This window comes from Octodon degus, unplaced genomic scaffold (assembly GCF_000260255.1).
Source record: "Octodon degus isolate 3935 unplaced genomic scaffold, OctDeg1.0 scaffold00469, whole genome shotgun sequence".
Classification (NCBI taxonomy): domain Eukaryota; kingdom Metazoa; phylum Chordata; class Mammalia; order Rodentia; family Octodontidae; genus Octodon; species Octodon degus.
In genome coordinates this window covers 99,639-114,732 of record NW_004525045.1, presented here as the reverse complement: position 1 = coordinate 114,732, position 15,094 = coordinate 99,639, and the positions used below count along the sequence as shown (strand labels likewise).

The 15,094-nt window shown below is 37.5% G+C and overlaps 1 pseudogene; it reads right to left on the bottom strand.

The window, feature by feature from the left end:
- Positions 1–6,800: 6,800 nt before the first annotated feature.
- On the bottom strand, positions 6,801–9,210 carry LOC101591785 (annotated as a pseudogene).
- Positions 9,211–15,094: the final 5,884 nt, after the last annotated feature.

Below are 15,094 nucleotides of genomic sequence, written 5' to 3'. Positions count from 1 at the left end.
TTCAGGGATTTCTTTTTTATTTCCAATCTGAATTCCTCTATACCTTTCTGCAGCTGTTTCTTTATTTCAGAAGCCATTGATTCATTGCTTTCAGCTGTGTGATTCCCAATTTGTTCTGTGTTAGTATTCTCTGCTCTTTTTATGGGTGGGATTGGGTTCTGAGGTTGCATTTTATTCCTTCTCATCATTTTGTCTTCTGACCTTTGTTGTAGATCTTCACTGTAGTTATAACCTTAGCACATACTGAAATTCAGTTGCTGATCTACAAAGTTTGGATTTATCCAGCTGTGCCTGTCTTGGGCCTGGCTGCTGTGTTCAGCACCTTCCTGCTGCTGCCCTTGAGAGTGAACCTGTTGTGCCCCTGTGGCAAACTGTTCTGCTCCTGCACTACCTGGGTGGTTTTATCCTCTACACTCTCTGCAGGGATTGCAGCTGCAGGGTTACACCCCAGTCATGTGTGCCAGGCCTGAGCTAAGTCTGGAAGGGACAAGGTGGAGTAGTGGGGAGAAGCAGCTCTCCCACACACTGGGTCTGGGCTAGGACTGGGTCTGGGTGTTCCTCAAATGCGGCAGTAAGTTCTACTCTGCGGGCGGGGTGGGGTGGTGCTGCGGATTGGTGGGGGCATCCCAAGGTGGTGGAAGACGATCTCACCCACGCTGCGCTTGGTCTGGGACCAGTAGTGGGTCCTGCCAGCACAGGGTAGCTGGAAGCTCTCCCACACACTCACCAGACCTGGGCTAGGACTCCCAGTTTGCTCTCAGTGAAAGCCTGAAAGAATGTTTTCTTTTCTGGTGACTCTTCTTACGCACAGTTTATATCGTCAATCACATTATCTCCTTAAACAGAAAATTTGAGAAAAACTGAGTTATAGCCTGTTACAATGTGGGTTCTCTTATGTCCTGAGTCATTACTAACCATGAAGGACTAGGGTAAAAATGTTGGCTATCCTTGGAGCCCTTATTTTTCTCTAATTTTTTGGTCTGCAAACTTCAGTCATTAAAATCAGAGGAGAAGCTCAATGATATTATTACACTAGAACATGAGCAATTGAGCTTAACATCACTATCTGTCTGAATATCAAATGCCCTGGACATAGCATAGCAGAGGTATTTTCCATCAATCATTGATATGCTACACTTTAACTCTCTATAGAATGTGAAAAAAATGAATAATAGTAAAAAAAAATAAATGAACAATTGAATATTTTTACACAGAAATTTTAAAATCTAACCATGTGCAATGTTGTAGCACTTTTTCTTTCTTTTTTCACTTATTACCTTTTTTTAAACATTTACTTGAGAGTGAGTATAGCAATAATTGATATAATATTAGAAGCGGTATGGATTTAGAAGACCATAATGACAGGCATTTCAAGCATGGCCCTGGTATTACATATTGCTATTCAGTGTAGTTACTTAGTTCATAGGTATCAGCATATAGAGTTAGCAGGTTAAGAATCCTACCAATGAACTACTAGCTTCAGAAACCTGATAGAGTTTCTCAGGACCATTGTTTTAACCATCTTGTGTATATAAATGTATGGTTTTCACCCTGCCATGTTTCCTAGCTTTTCTCCTTTCTCTCTCTTCGTAGTTTAATCCTTAAGTTCTTGCATTCCATTTAGTTGTGTTATACCTTTCAATTTTTATTTCTTCTTTTGAGTTTCTTAAACTAGGGAGACTATATGATATTTATACGTGTGGGTCTGATTTATTTCACTTATGAGTATATATATATATATATATATATATATATATTACTGGCATCCACTTATATATGAAGGCTTGGAGTTTGTCATTCTTCACAGCTCAATAATTACACATTGTTTAAAAATATCACATCTGTTTCATCCATTCCTGGGATTATGGGCATTTTGGTTGCTTTCATGATTTGGCTATCACAAATTGCACTGCTATAAACATAGGTGTACATATATCACTATGATATGATGTTTTCAGTTCTTTTGGAAATATTCCTACTAGAGGGATAGCTGGATTGAATGGGATTTCCAATCATAGTTTTTTAAGGAGTCTCCACACTGATTTTCATAATGGTTGCACCAATCTACATTCCCACCAGCAGTGGAGAAGAGGGGTTTTTTATACACAGTCACTCAAATGTTTGTTGTTGGTTGAGTCTTTATTATAGCCATTCTTTATGGCATGACATGATGTCTCAGTGTCGTTTTATTTTGTATTTCATAGACGACTTGTGATGTGGAGCATTGTTTCATTATATTTATTTGCTTCTTGTGATCCTTCCTCTGAGAAGTGAGTGTTCTTCTCATATGGCCATTTCTTGATTTGGTCTTTAAATTTGGGGCCTCTATTGTATTTTATTTCTTTAAAAATTCTAGAGAGAAGACCTTCATCTGAGTGCTTATCTCAGATCTCAGAAGATTTTATCCAACTTTGTGGGTTGTCTTTTCACTCTTTTGACGTGCAAAATTTTCATAAGTTAAGTGTGTTTCTTGTGTACAGCATATTGTTGGATTTTGCTTCCTAGTCCACTGTGCCAAACTATTTCTTTTAATGATGAATGAGTCCATTTACCTTGATCGCTATAATTGAGAAACATTGTATTATAATTGACATGTTATTTTCCTGCTGTTGCTTACTCTTTTTTCTCCTGTGTTTAATTCTTTGCCCTATTTGATGGGTTATTTCCATTCTCATTCATGGAGTTCTGGTCATTTTGATCCCTATCTAGAATATCTTTTAGTAGTCTGTGTAGAGTTGGCTTTGTCATCATTAAATTTTTTAGTTGTTCTTTGTCTTGGAAGCATTTCACATCTTCATAAAACTTCACAGAGAGTTTTACAGAGTACAGTTTTCTAGGATGGAGTTTGTTTTCATTGAGGACTTGAAGTACTCTGTTCTGTGCTCTTCTTGACTTAATGGTTTGTGAAGAGAAGTCTGTCATTCTCATTTGCTTTCCTTCAAATGTTATGTTTTTCTTTTCTGTAGTATTTTTAAGTATATTTTTTGTTCTGAATTTCTGAGTTCTTGACTATTATACATCTGAGTGTTTTTTAATTGGATTGATGTTATTTGGAGTTCTATATTCTTTGGTTACCTGAATGTCAGATTGTTTTCCTATATTTGGCAAGTTTTCTGCTATTGCTTCTACCCATGTTCTTTTTATATCATTTGTATTGACTCCTTTCTCATTGATGCCTATTAGTCTCACATTGTTCATCTTTGCATCATCTTGCAGATGATGAATTTTTTCTTCCTGCATCCTAGTTGTTTTTAAGAGATCTTTTTATCTTTTTACCAACTGCAATGGTGTCTTCAAGATCGAAGCTCTATCTTCACTTTCTTTAAAATGTTTTGTAAGCTTGTGATTGAGATTTTAAGTTCCTGTATATCTCTTTGATTCTGCTTCCTGTGTTCTATTTCTTTCCTATATTGCTCATTCAAGGACTCCATCGTTTTACTATTCTCCTCAATTATTTTTCAGTGTCTTCTTTAGAAGCAGTTATTAATTGTTTCATTACAGTTATCCTTTCTTTTTTACATCAGAGATTTCTGATCTGATTTCCTCTATAAGTTTCTGCAGTTGATTCTTTACTTCAGATGCTATGAATTCAGAACTTTTTTTATTTCAGATGTTATTTCTGATCTGAGTTCCTCTATACCTTCTGCAATTTGTTCTTTACTTCAGACTCTATCAATTCAGACATTTCAGCTGTGTGATTCCCAAATTGTTCTGTGCTCATGTCTTGTAATTTTTCTGAGTGGGCTCAGAGTCTGAGATTGAATTTCCTTCTCTTCATGAATTTGTATAGCACTGTCCTCTGATCCTCATTGTAGAGCTTTGGTGCAGTTATAATCTTAGGACCTACCAAAATTATAGCCAAGTGAGCTTATATTGTTAAGGGAGTTATAGTTTTGTATTTATAGAACTACAATTAGGAACATTAAAAATGTGTAGTGATATTTAGCAGTAGACAAACTTGTGTAACTAATGGTTTGTATTTTAGACAGTAAGAACAATCATTATGTTTACATAGCTAAGTAGATATTAAATTGTAAATTTGTATTTAAGTTAGTTCCCTAAATTCTGTCTGATTTCTTCCCCTTCATGTACCTAGTGTCTTCCTGGCAGATTTGTTCACCCAGGTTACCTTTCGCCCCTCTATTGTTCAAGAGAGAAAGAGGGAGGATGCTCTCTTAGATCTGGGTCTAGTAAAGTGTCTCAGCTTTCTGGGTCTGGATGTGTGAAGTTTGAACTCATCCAGATTTTCCTGGTTTGGGTCTTGCTGCTGTGCTCAGCTTTTTCCTGCTGCAGCCTGTGGAAGGGAACCCACTGCACTGCTCTGGCAAAATGTCCTCTTCTTGGATTAACTGGATAGTTCTGGTGTTTAGCCTCTCTGCAGAGCCTTCAGCTGCAGAATTTCACACCAGGCATATATTTTGGGCCTTGGCTGAACTTGAGGGGTCCGGTGGGTGGAGTGCAGCAGAATCTCTCCCACACATATGCTGGGCCTGGGCTGGGTCCAGAGGGATCTGCTGGGAACAGTGGAGTGAAAGCTGTTCCCCACACACGTTGGACCTAGGCTGGGTCTGGAGGGGTCCTGAGGGCAGGTCAGAAGTTCTTACTCACAAGCCAGGCCTAGACTTGGTCTGGAGTGGTCCTGAGAGTAGGGTGGAAGGTCTTATTCACATACTGAGCCTGGGCTAGGTCCAGAGGGATCCTGCAGGCACAGCGTAGTGGAAGCTCTCCCTCACAAGTCAGGGATGACTGGGTCTGGAAGGGTCCTGAGAGCACCAGGACAGAAAAGCTTAAATGAGTTTGGGGACAAACTGAGAAATTAAAGAACAGATAAATTTAGAAGCACTGCTGTAGATCTAAGGAAGCTCATGCAAACTTTGAAACTTGTGAAGACAGAATTGTAAGCAAAAAGGAATAAAGAAAAGCAATAACAGTAAAAGAACAAGAACAAAAAGTAGAAGTCACATTCACACTCATAAAGACAGGGACAATCAACAAAAATAAAACATAGTAAAATGAAAATTTTTAAATGTTCATGTCAAGGTGTATTTCTGCTGTCATGGTAGACAATGTGGGCACAGTGCCCAGATCCAAATTGATTAATACCAACATGCCAGCTGTAGCTTTATGGCATAATAGTGGATAATCCTGGTGATCTGCACCACTTGATCCACTGTAGTTTGTTCTGGTTTCTGGCCATGAGACTAGCACCTGACCAGTCCAACCTGCAGCAGTTCATGGGCTTCCTCCGAACTTCATCTTCACTCTTTTATCTCCTTCTGACTTGGACTCATCAGGTTTACCCTGACACTGGAAGCTACTAAATGCAGCCATCCTATGAGTCTTATGATTTCTGAGCTAAGATGTCCCTTCTGCAAGATGGCTAAAAGTGTAAAAGGTCTAAAATTAATTAAAGCATTTTCTCATTTTTCATTAATATTAAAGTGCTATTATTTTTCTCTAAGTCTTTAATTGAATCTATATTGTCTTTATTTTTAAGATTTTTTTGGAGCCATCCTTAAAATAGCCTGTTTTGTTGAACAACAATACCACTCCAAGATCCTTTGTCTAATAATTGTTATTTTAGACCATTCATATTTAAATTGATTATTCTTAGTGAGTCTACTTTATGTGAAATTATATTCTATGCATTATCTTTGTCTTTTATGTTCCTCTTTTTTTTGTTTACTTTTTTTTAATGCATTGTGGTGAGGAGAGTTCAAATCACAGTATAACATAACTCATCTAAGTGAATTAATCAGTTTGTAGTTAAAATATCACATAGAGCTATTATTCAGTTAGCAAAACATACAGATGAAAAAACTTTACATTTTAATTCCCTATGAGTATTGTAATAGGTAACTGTAAATCATCTCTGGAAGAACATGGAAATAGTCAAGCATAACAAACCTGTGCAAAGATAATTGTCTCCAAGCGGAGGGAGTACATTCGCCTGACTACCCATGTCTTTGAGCCTCTGCTTAGCACATGTACAAAAATACAATACAATACAACTACTGCAATTATTTCTACCATTTTCTTCTGCCCTTAGGTGAGAAACACCTGACAGCTACATGCTGATTCATGCTAACAAAACTAAACCTTTCACTTCCTTTAATAGTAAATTTTCCATTACTGAATCATTGTCATAAAAAGTGCATTCAAGTACATTACCACTTATTTTAAATAAACACCAATTTTGAAGCAATTGACTTTGAAAGCTGCATAAGTTGTTTTTTTAATCCCTGATTACGTTTCTGTTTATTCGCAGTGGTAGCCTGCAACACTGTACTTTGAGAGACTAACTACCACTTGATTTCTTTAAAACAAAACAAAAGAACCTGTGTAATACAGAATGGCAGTGAAGCAAAGTGTGGCCCATCACTTATCTTCACTGAACATAACTGTGATAGAATATGGTGCCTCAACCACATTAGTATACTGGAAAACACAGTTAACTCATGGTACAGAAAACATGGTGTATGAAGCTGTTACTGTTGATTCAAGGTTTGGACTTTCACCTCAACTCCACATCCAGGCCACCAGAACATTCACACTGAATCTCTGGGAATCTTCAGACACTATCAATAACATGTGCTGTCCACCTAGTAGTCAACAAGATGTGTGATTCACATTGACTAAGAGTCAACTGGTCTGAAGCCAGCTCCTGAGTTTGAAGATTACCTCAGTCTAACCCTAGAAAATAACTTGTATGCCATGGAAATCACCCGTGCCAGACCCAGAATAGAAGTTTCTCTGAAGGCTTTTAGTTTCTGAGTCTGGTTCACTATGTTCTGCAGTCTGGCCTTAAACTCCTGGGCTCAAGTGACCCTCCTGCCCCAGCCTCTAGAGTAGCTGAGGTACAGGCCTAGCCACTGTGCTTGCTCTGGGGGCTTTTTATATCTTGTTAAGCTGTTCTGTTCTTTTGATCCAGCTACTCATAAGCACCTCGAACTTTCAACTTTACTGAAATTTGGTAAGTGGTATGCACAGTTCCTAAAAAGATACCAACATCTGAACCCTTTGTAATCTTCTAAACAAAGCCATACTTCATACATACAGTAACTAGGAAAAATCTTATCCCTATAAAGTTCAAAAGCCAAAAACTACTTCAAATGTGTTTTGCTATAGTTATGCTTATAATTGCTACTTACAAAAGTGACACCAGAAAAGAACCTGTATCATGAATACAGTGACCAGACAGAATGTCCCTAGTCCTTGGCAATACACCGAGCTGAATTGCGTGCTTACTGAAAAGGACTTCCAAACACACCCACGTCCTGGTTGATGGCTCAGCAGCTGGAGCTGTCTGTCTCTCTTGTTTTTTCAGTGCTATCTTCTCTGAATTCTGGTTTAGCTTCATCTTCATCATCTTTGCATTGAGATGAATCTTCTTCAGTGACCTGGTCTTTGGTTTGGGGCTCGTGTGTGGAAATGGGATCTAAAACTACTATTGGTTCAGCTCTGTTTTCACTGCCAATGTAACTTCTCCTGTATCCGATGTTACTGGGAGGCTGAAAGGTAACCTTGGAACTCATGCATCCTTCCAATTTATGGCACCCTTCACCTGGCTCAGGTGTGAGGGAGGGGCAGCTGTTGAATTCTGCCTCCAGAGTGTTCTTGGTCAAGGCTGGTTTTGTTACACTGGATACAAAACCCAACACTGGCATGGATTTGGACTCTGAGGTGGCTAATATCCCAGTTGGACTACTGCTATCTGCTTTTGTGGTCACCCTTCTGCGATGCAAAATCCTTTCTAACTCAGTTTCACTGTTTTCAGGGTCAAGAGATTTTAAGGTTCTTGAACTAGTAGATTTATTAAGTGTCCCCAGTATTCCTTTTAGCTCATTCACTGCACTTTCAGAGCTCTTTGAAGATTCTGGCTTTGCCTTTGGTCTGGCTGTCTGATTCACTGGTCTAAGGTGAACTCCCTTTTTAATACTATCCATGGTCTCTTCGACGGCTTGCTTCTTGAGGTCTATAACTTCTTCAGTTGTCTCTGGTTGAGCTGCCTTTTCTTTTTTAGCACCACTGCCACTGGAGTGGGATCATTTCCGGATCATGGACATGAGGGACCGGATGGGATTGGGAGGTGGAGGGGGGAGTAGCGGTGGAGGAGGAGGTGGAGGAGGCACTGAGTTCTCCGACTGGTTCACTCGTTATTGAAGCTTGTCAACAGAATGCTTTAAATTTCTGGCCTTCTCTTCAGAATTCTGGTATTTCAATTCCAGTTCCCTCTTATCTTCTTCTAGGAGCTCTAGTTGCTGTTTCAGATTATGTATCTCCTTGTGCAATGTTTCATTTTCTAGTTGTTCCTCTAATTCTTTGACCTTCTGCTGGTGCTGAATTCTCTCTTCCTCAAGTCGCTGGATGAGTTTCATGTTTTCATCTAAAGCTTTCAAGAGCTGCTGTTCAGGGACGGTGCTCTGCAGCAGAAGGTGACTTTGTCTCTCTAGCTTGTTTTGTTCTATGAACATCTCTTGTGCAAACGACTCTGCTTTCTTCCAAAGGTCCTTCTCCAGCTCCAGGTTTACCTGCATCTCTTCATATTCTTGAACTGCCAGCATGGACACTCTGTTGCATTTTTCTAAGACTTTTCACTGTTCAAGAACTTCTGCATGTAAAACAGCTTTTTCTTGTTTAACTTTATTTGCTTCTTTGATTACATCCACAAGTTTGCTCTTGAGATTCTCCAGCTCAATGGCTAACATCTTCTTTTCCTTCTGAACAGATACAATTTGATCTCAAAGTTCTTTGATCTGCTTCTGACACTGCACTGAGATGCAGGGCTCAGCAGCGCTGTCTGTGTCTGTGGTGGGCTCTTCATCATCGATGTTTATCTCCTCCGTTATTACATCAGGTCCCAGCTTGGCCATGTATAACATGCTGATTCTCTTCAGTGTTTTATTTTCTTTGTTTAGCTTTGTCGCCAGAGCTTCAGCATTTTCTCGACAAAGTCTTCTCTATTTCAAGATGGTTTTACATGAAATTAACTTCCTCAATAACCATGTGAGAAATTTTCTGAAATTCTTCCAGTTTTTTAACAGCTTCATCTCGGTCTTGCCTAATTTTGTCACACTTCTCCTTTGTTTTCTGGTTCTTTGCTCTGAGGTCTTCATATTCACCTATTGCTTGCTCCTTCAGGCTGGTGATGAGCTGCAGCTGCTTCTCTTCATCAGAGCTGTTCATTTTGGCAGGTGGGGCTGGGAATCAAAGGAAAAAAGGGAGCGGCAAGGGGGACACGGGGGAGGGGCTGTTCCTCTCTTTTGTTACCTATTTGAACACTACTAAATACATTCTATGATTACCCTTTTCATATTTCTCAAAATATTCATTACATTTCTAGAATTAATTAATATTTACCTTATAATTTACAACATACATTTATAATTAATTGAAATCTACTTTCATTTAACAGTATTCTTTTTCTTGAATATTACTGTTATCCCTATAAAATATTTAACATTTTTTCAATATATTTAATATTCTTTAAGTGTTTCCACCACAAAAAATTATTGTATGTTTGAGGTGATAGATCAAGTACAGTGGCATGAAATTGCAGATTTTGTACATCCATCAAGGTGTCATGTTATACCCTATGAATATATATAATTTTATTATGTGACATTAAAAATATTTCAACACAGAATTCCTAGTTACGGGCCAACTGGTAAAAAAAAAAAAGTCCAATTTGTGATTATGATCTCACCACAAGTGTATTTGTGCCCTCACTCTGGCTTCTCATATGGACACTTCTTGTGTGGGCAAAGCCCACTCTGGTATCTTCATACTAACCTAATTAACTCTTTAAATATTTCATCTCATAGCAAAGTCATGTTTTGAGTTATTGGGTGAGAGTTTTCCCATATAAAAATTGGCTGGATAAAAGTTATATTTTATACATTTGCTGAACTAATCTACTGAAGGCCATTTCTGAGTGTATATTAAGATGGTGTCTATAGAGAAGTAATTGACACAAGGCGTTTATGAAAAAGATGTTTTACTTAGCTCACAGGGTTTTTTTTTCATCTTTTGTTTATTTGTTTTTGGCGCTGAGAATTGAACTCACAACCTTACACTTGCTAGCCATGTGCTGTGCTGCTGCGCTATATATCAGGCCCACAGGTTTGGAGGCTATAAGCTCAAATGGTATAGCGCAAGTGTCCATGTTATACAGAAAGAGAATGAGAAGAGAAAGGATTGCATTACCAGCCAGGATTCATAGAGAGCTAGATGGAGTGAAGCTTGATCATCTTACAATAGTCCTCTGTCTTCTACTCAAGAGATCAGAAAACTTAGCAAGGCCCTATCTTGATATGAGAAAATGAGGGTAGCTTGGGATGTAGTTCAGAATGAAGGCCCTGTCCAGCTAAAATAAAAAAGACAAGTATGCTTGTTTTGTTTTTGGCAGAACCGGGAAATGAACTCAGATGCTTGTGCTTGCCAGGGAAGCACTTATTCCACTGAGCCATCTCCCGGTCCCAAAAAAAAGACAAGTATCCAGAAATCACCAGAGCATGAGAGATAGGAAGAGTTTTAAGAGATACTATTGATTATTAGTATGGAATATCTTGCCTAAATCAAAATAAATAAAAAATTTCATGAGATGGATGGGGAAAAGGGGGAAAGAAATGCTATGTGTGTTAAAAACTTCATATTTTATAAGGAGGTCAATAGATCCACTGGTTCATACTGATAGATTGCATATTGAAATGTAAGTATATCTACCTATATCTACCTAATTGTAATAGAAGAAATAAAAATGGTAAAGGTAACAAGCAGTGGCTATCAGAAAATAGTATTCAAGGAAGTATGGGCCTTGCATGCATTCATTTATCATTTGAAGTTAAAGCTTACACATGATTGTCTTACTGCTATGATAAATTACCAAAAGCATAAAGAATTAAGCCTATTGTTAGCCTTGAATGACTTGATGATGTGTAATATCCTCTTTAGTTGTAAAGCTCCCTATGAAGGCTCACATTGCTTGATGTTGTTACATAGATTTTCATTTGGGAATTAATGGACAGAACCGTGATTCCTGGTAGTACATGGTAGGATGGCAGAGGATGATGGGTGAACGATGATAAGGAAGGCCTTGTCTCAGATGGCTTTGATGTCTCATTTATTATTAGTGCCTATACAGAAAATCACAGATCCTGTCTAGCACCTAAATATGTATCTCTTCTTCTCCAGCTTTTACTTCAACTCCTGAAATCATTTGATTAAGAGGAAGTGTACTGTGCAGGCACTCAATCTGAGGAGGTAGTCTTCTTCAAATGGTCATCTCTCCAACGCTGGACAGAATAGCAGGAAGGTAAGAGTATATACAAGACAGTTAAGTATTCAGGGTAAAGTATTTACACTGAGTCCACACACTGTAGTTTTCATCACTTTGTCATTGTACACAGAGGAGTACATACTACTTCTTCCAGGAAAAGGCCACAGATAGAGGCTTCTTTCCAAAAACTGAAAACAGAAACACCCAACTTCATGAATTTGAAATGGGGTCCAGTAGACCACTTTTGTCCCTTTTGTTCTATCCAGTCATATTCTTGCCATTATCCTAACTATTCAAATCTTTATCATGTCACAACGATGCCTCTCATGTTCATGCAAAAAGGCAATGTAATGTGACAGCATTTTTGCCTAAAAGTAAACTGCTAGATATCCAACTTTATTGTCTTACTACTTGGCCAAAGTCATTCTCTATAGCATGTTTCAGAATTCCTACAAAAAAAGTTTGGTTCAAAGAAGAATAATGGAGGAGCTTTGTTTTAGCTGACTGTTTACAATAATGAGAAAGTAATGAACAGTTGTGCATCCTTAGTAAAGAGTAGGGTTGTATTATTTACAGCTCTGAATTTAGTGAGATAAATTCCATTAAATATTCCACAGGGAGAATGTAGTCATATAGGAAGTTGTAGCAATTGGAAAGGATAATGAAATGGGGGAGAAACACTACCACAGCCAGCACAATGACACAGAAAAAGCAATATTATAAAAATACCCATATCTTTCTCCTATTTCCAATCAGTCTTCTGATAATGTCTCCCCATGAATCAATTCAACCAGAAACTGTAAGAAAAATATCACAGACAGATAACATAAGGAAGGTTTTTGGGTTGTCAAACAGAGTAGAGAAGAACAGAATGAGAATCCTCACAATGGAACAGTTTTTCTTATTTCTTGTATTTTTCTTATTTCTTGTATTTTTCTACATCTTGGAATTTTCTGTAAATATCAGCAAATCATTGCCCATTTCATCTCCCTATTTGAGGCCCTATTTGTGGCTTCATTTTCTTTCACTTTTGGGGACCTTATTGATAAAAAATGACTTGACATACATTTGGCTACTCAAATAGAGTAATGATTTAATCAGGAAAAGTTGTAGAACATTTCTGGAGGTTCCAAGGCAGCAGATTCAAAGACTCTTCAAATTGTTGCTCCCCACACCCTAGAGAGGCACTAGTACTCTTCTGGTACCACATACTCCCAGGTGCATCAGCTTTCTAGCCTTGAAGAAGAAGAAGCATAAAAAAGAAACTATTCCTTGTCAATTAATACCATAAATCTGGAGCTAGTTACAGCATCCTTAACTTCTTCAAACAAGGTCCAATCCAGAATCACGTATGACTAAGAAGTGCTACACCTTTTTGTGATTAAAATTCAGAAAATCACTGTATTACAAAAAAGGAGAATAGATACTATAGGGATACTAGAAGTCTCTCAGACTTCTAAATTCTGCTCAGACTTAGATTCAGATAATGCCTTCTGAATTAAAAATTACCTGTTAATCTGGCAGATTTAAATTAACAGGTAATTAAAAATTTACCTGTTAATCTGGCAGAAAAGTATAAAAACGAGGTATAAAAAGTAAAGACATATTAATATGCTGAGCTATAAAAGGTTCAAGTCAACAACTTTTGATATTGTCTGTCCTATGGATAACCCAATAATATTATGGAATGCTGGGCTATATTGGAATATTTTGCTGAATTCACACACCTATGATATTTAAATGGAAATGGAATACCCATCTCTAACAAAACTAAACAAAATTTGGACAGGATATCATGCATGTATCTTGTACTATGAATAACCACTAAGAAGATAACAATATGTAATGTATTAATTATTGAAACTGTCCTATTAATCGCTTTTGATACTGTCTCATTGCTGTTTCTCAATAAAATTAATTTTAAAAATTACCTGTTAGGGGCTGGGGAGGTGGCTCAGTGGAATAAGCACTTCCTTGGCAAGGGCAAGGGCCTGAGTTCAATCCCCGGTTCAAAAAAAAAAAAAAAAAAAAAAAAAAAAAATTACCTGCTAAAGAACAATTGAAAGGTCTTTCTAGCCTTGAGGAAGAAGCAGAAAAGGAGAAACTATTATGCCAGGGATGGCATAATGCAAGATTTTATGATACATTCTCAGGAAAATTCGAGTATATATTTAAATCTCAGTGTCTTGGTTACTTCTCTCACTTTTGCTGGAATAAAATACCTGACATGTTGAATTAAAGAAGGAAAAGTTTCTTTATTTGCTTTTAAACTACAAAATAATAAATGCATTTTTTATTTATTTAATTTATATTTAGTATAGGGTCTCCAGGGTTTCACTACACAGATCAGACTCACAGTGATCCCTGTGTTTTCAGTGTCCAAAGTGCTTGGATTATAGGAGTGCCCCACCATGCCTAGTCTCAGTCTCCATCTCAGTCAACAACTCAGCATGCCCAGGGGGTGGGGCAAGCATGGCAAGCCTGGGATCGAGCCTGGTCCCTGCACCTGCCTAAGCAGCAAAGAATGCATCATTAATTATACAAAATTTTACTAAACAACGTAATAAGAATTCAACAATGATTGCTCCCTTGCATGTTATTGTATTCAAATTAGTTGTTTAGGTTACCAGATATAAAGCTTCAAGAATGGTTTAAAAGAAATGAAAGAAAACAACAACAAAAAGTTATGAGTTTATTTTTCTTTATAGCTGAGTAATACTTCATTGTATAAAAACACCAGAACTTTTTCATCCATTCCTCAGGTTATGGGCATTTTGATTGTTTCCAAGATTTGGCTATCACAAATTGTGCTGCTATAAACCTAGGCACACATATATCACTACAACATGATATTTTCAGTTCTTTTGGGAAATTCCCAGGAGGGAAATAGCTGGATTGAATGGGATTTCCAATCCTAGATTTTGAGGAGGCTTCACACTGATTTCCATCACAGTTGCACCAGTCTACATTCCCACCAGCAGTGCAGAAGGTTTCATTTTTCCTCCCAGCCTCTCCAACATTTGTTGTTGTTTGAATACTTTATGACAGACATTCTTCCTGGGTGAGATGGTACCTGAGTGCTGTTTTAATTTGCATTTCACGAATGGCAAATGATGGGGAGCATTTTTTATATACTTATTTGCTTCTTGTGTTTTTTTCCTCTGAGAAGTATGTGTTCATCTCTGATGCCTATTTTTGGATTGGGTCTTTAAATTTTGGGTCCCTAATGTTTTTTAGTTCTTTTTAAATTTGAGAAAGAAGACCTTTGTCTGAGTACTTATTAATTAGTATTTTTTCCATATTTGTGGGTTGCCTTTTAACTCTGTTGGTATTTTTTTTTCGATGTGTAAAATATTTTCATTAGAGGAGGTCCCAGTGGTTAATTATTTCAAGTATTTCTCATGCAGTTTGATTTTTGTTCATGAACTGTTTGCTTCTCAGTATGTCTTCAAGATTTTCACCTACTTGCTTTTCCTGGAGATTCAGTGTCTCTGTTATAATAATATTTAGATCTTTAATCCATTTTGACTTTACTTTAGTGCATGGTGATAGACTAGGTGAAATTTTAACTTTTTGCCATATAAAGACCCAGTTTTTCCAGCATCATTTGTTAAAGAGGCTATCTTTCTTCCAGTAAGCATATTTGGCCCCTCTTTCAAAGATAACATGGCTGAGTATATTTGTAGTTGAATACGTATGTCTAATCCGTTCCATTGATGCTAAGGTCTACCTTTGCCAGTATCACACTGATTTTATCACAGTAGCTTTGAAGTATAATTTCAAGTCAGGAATAGTAATGCCTCTTGCCTTGCCATT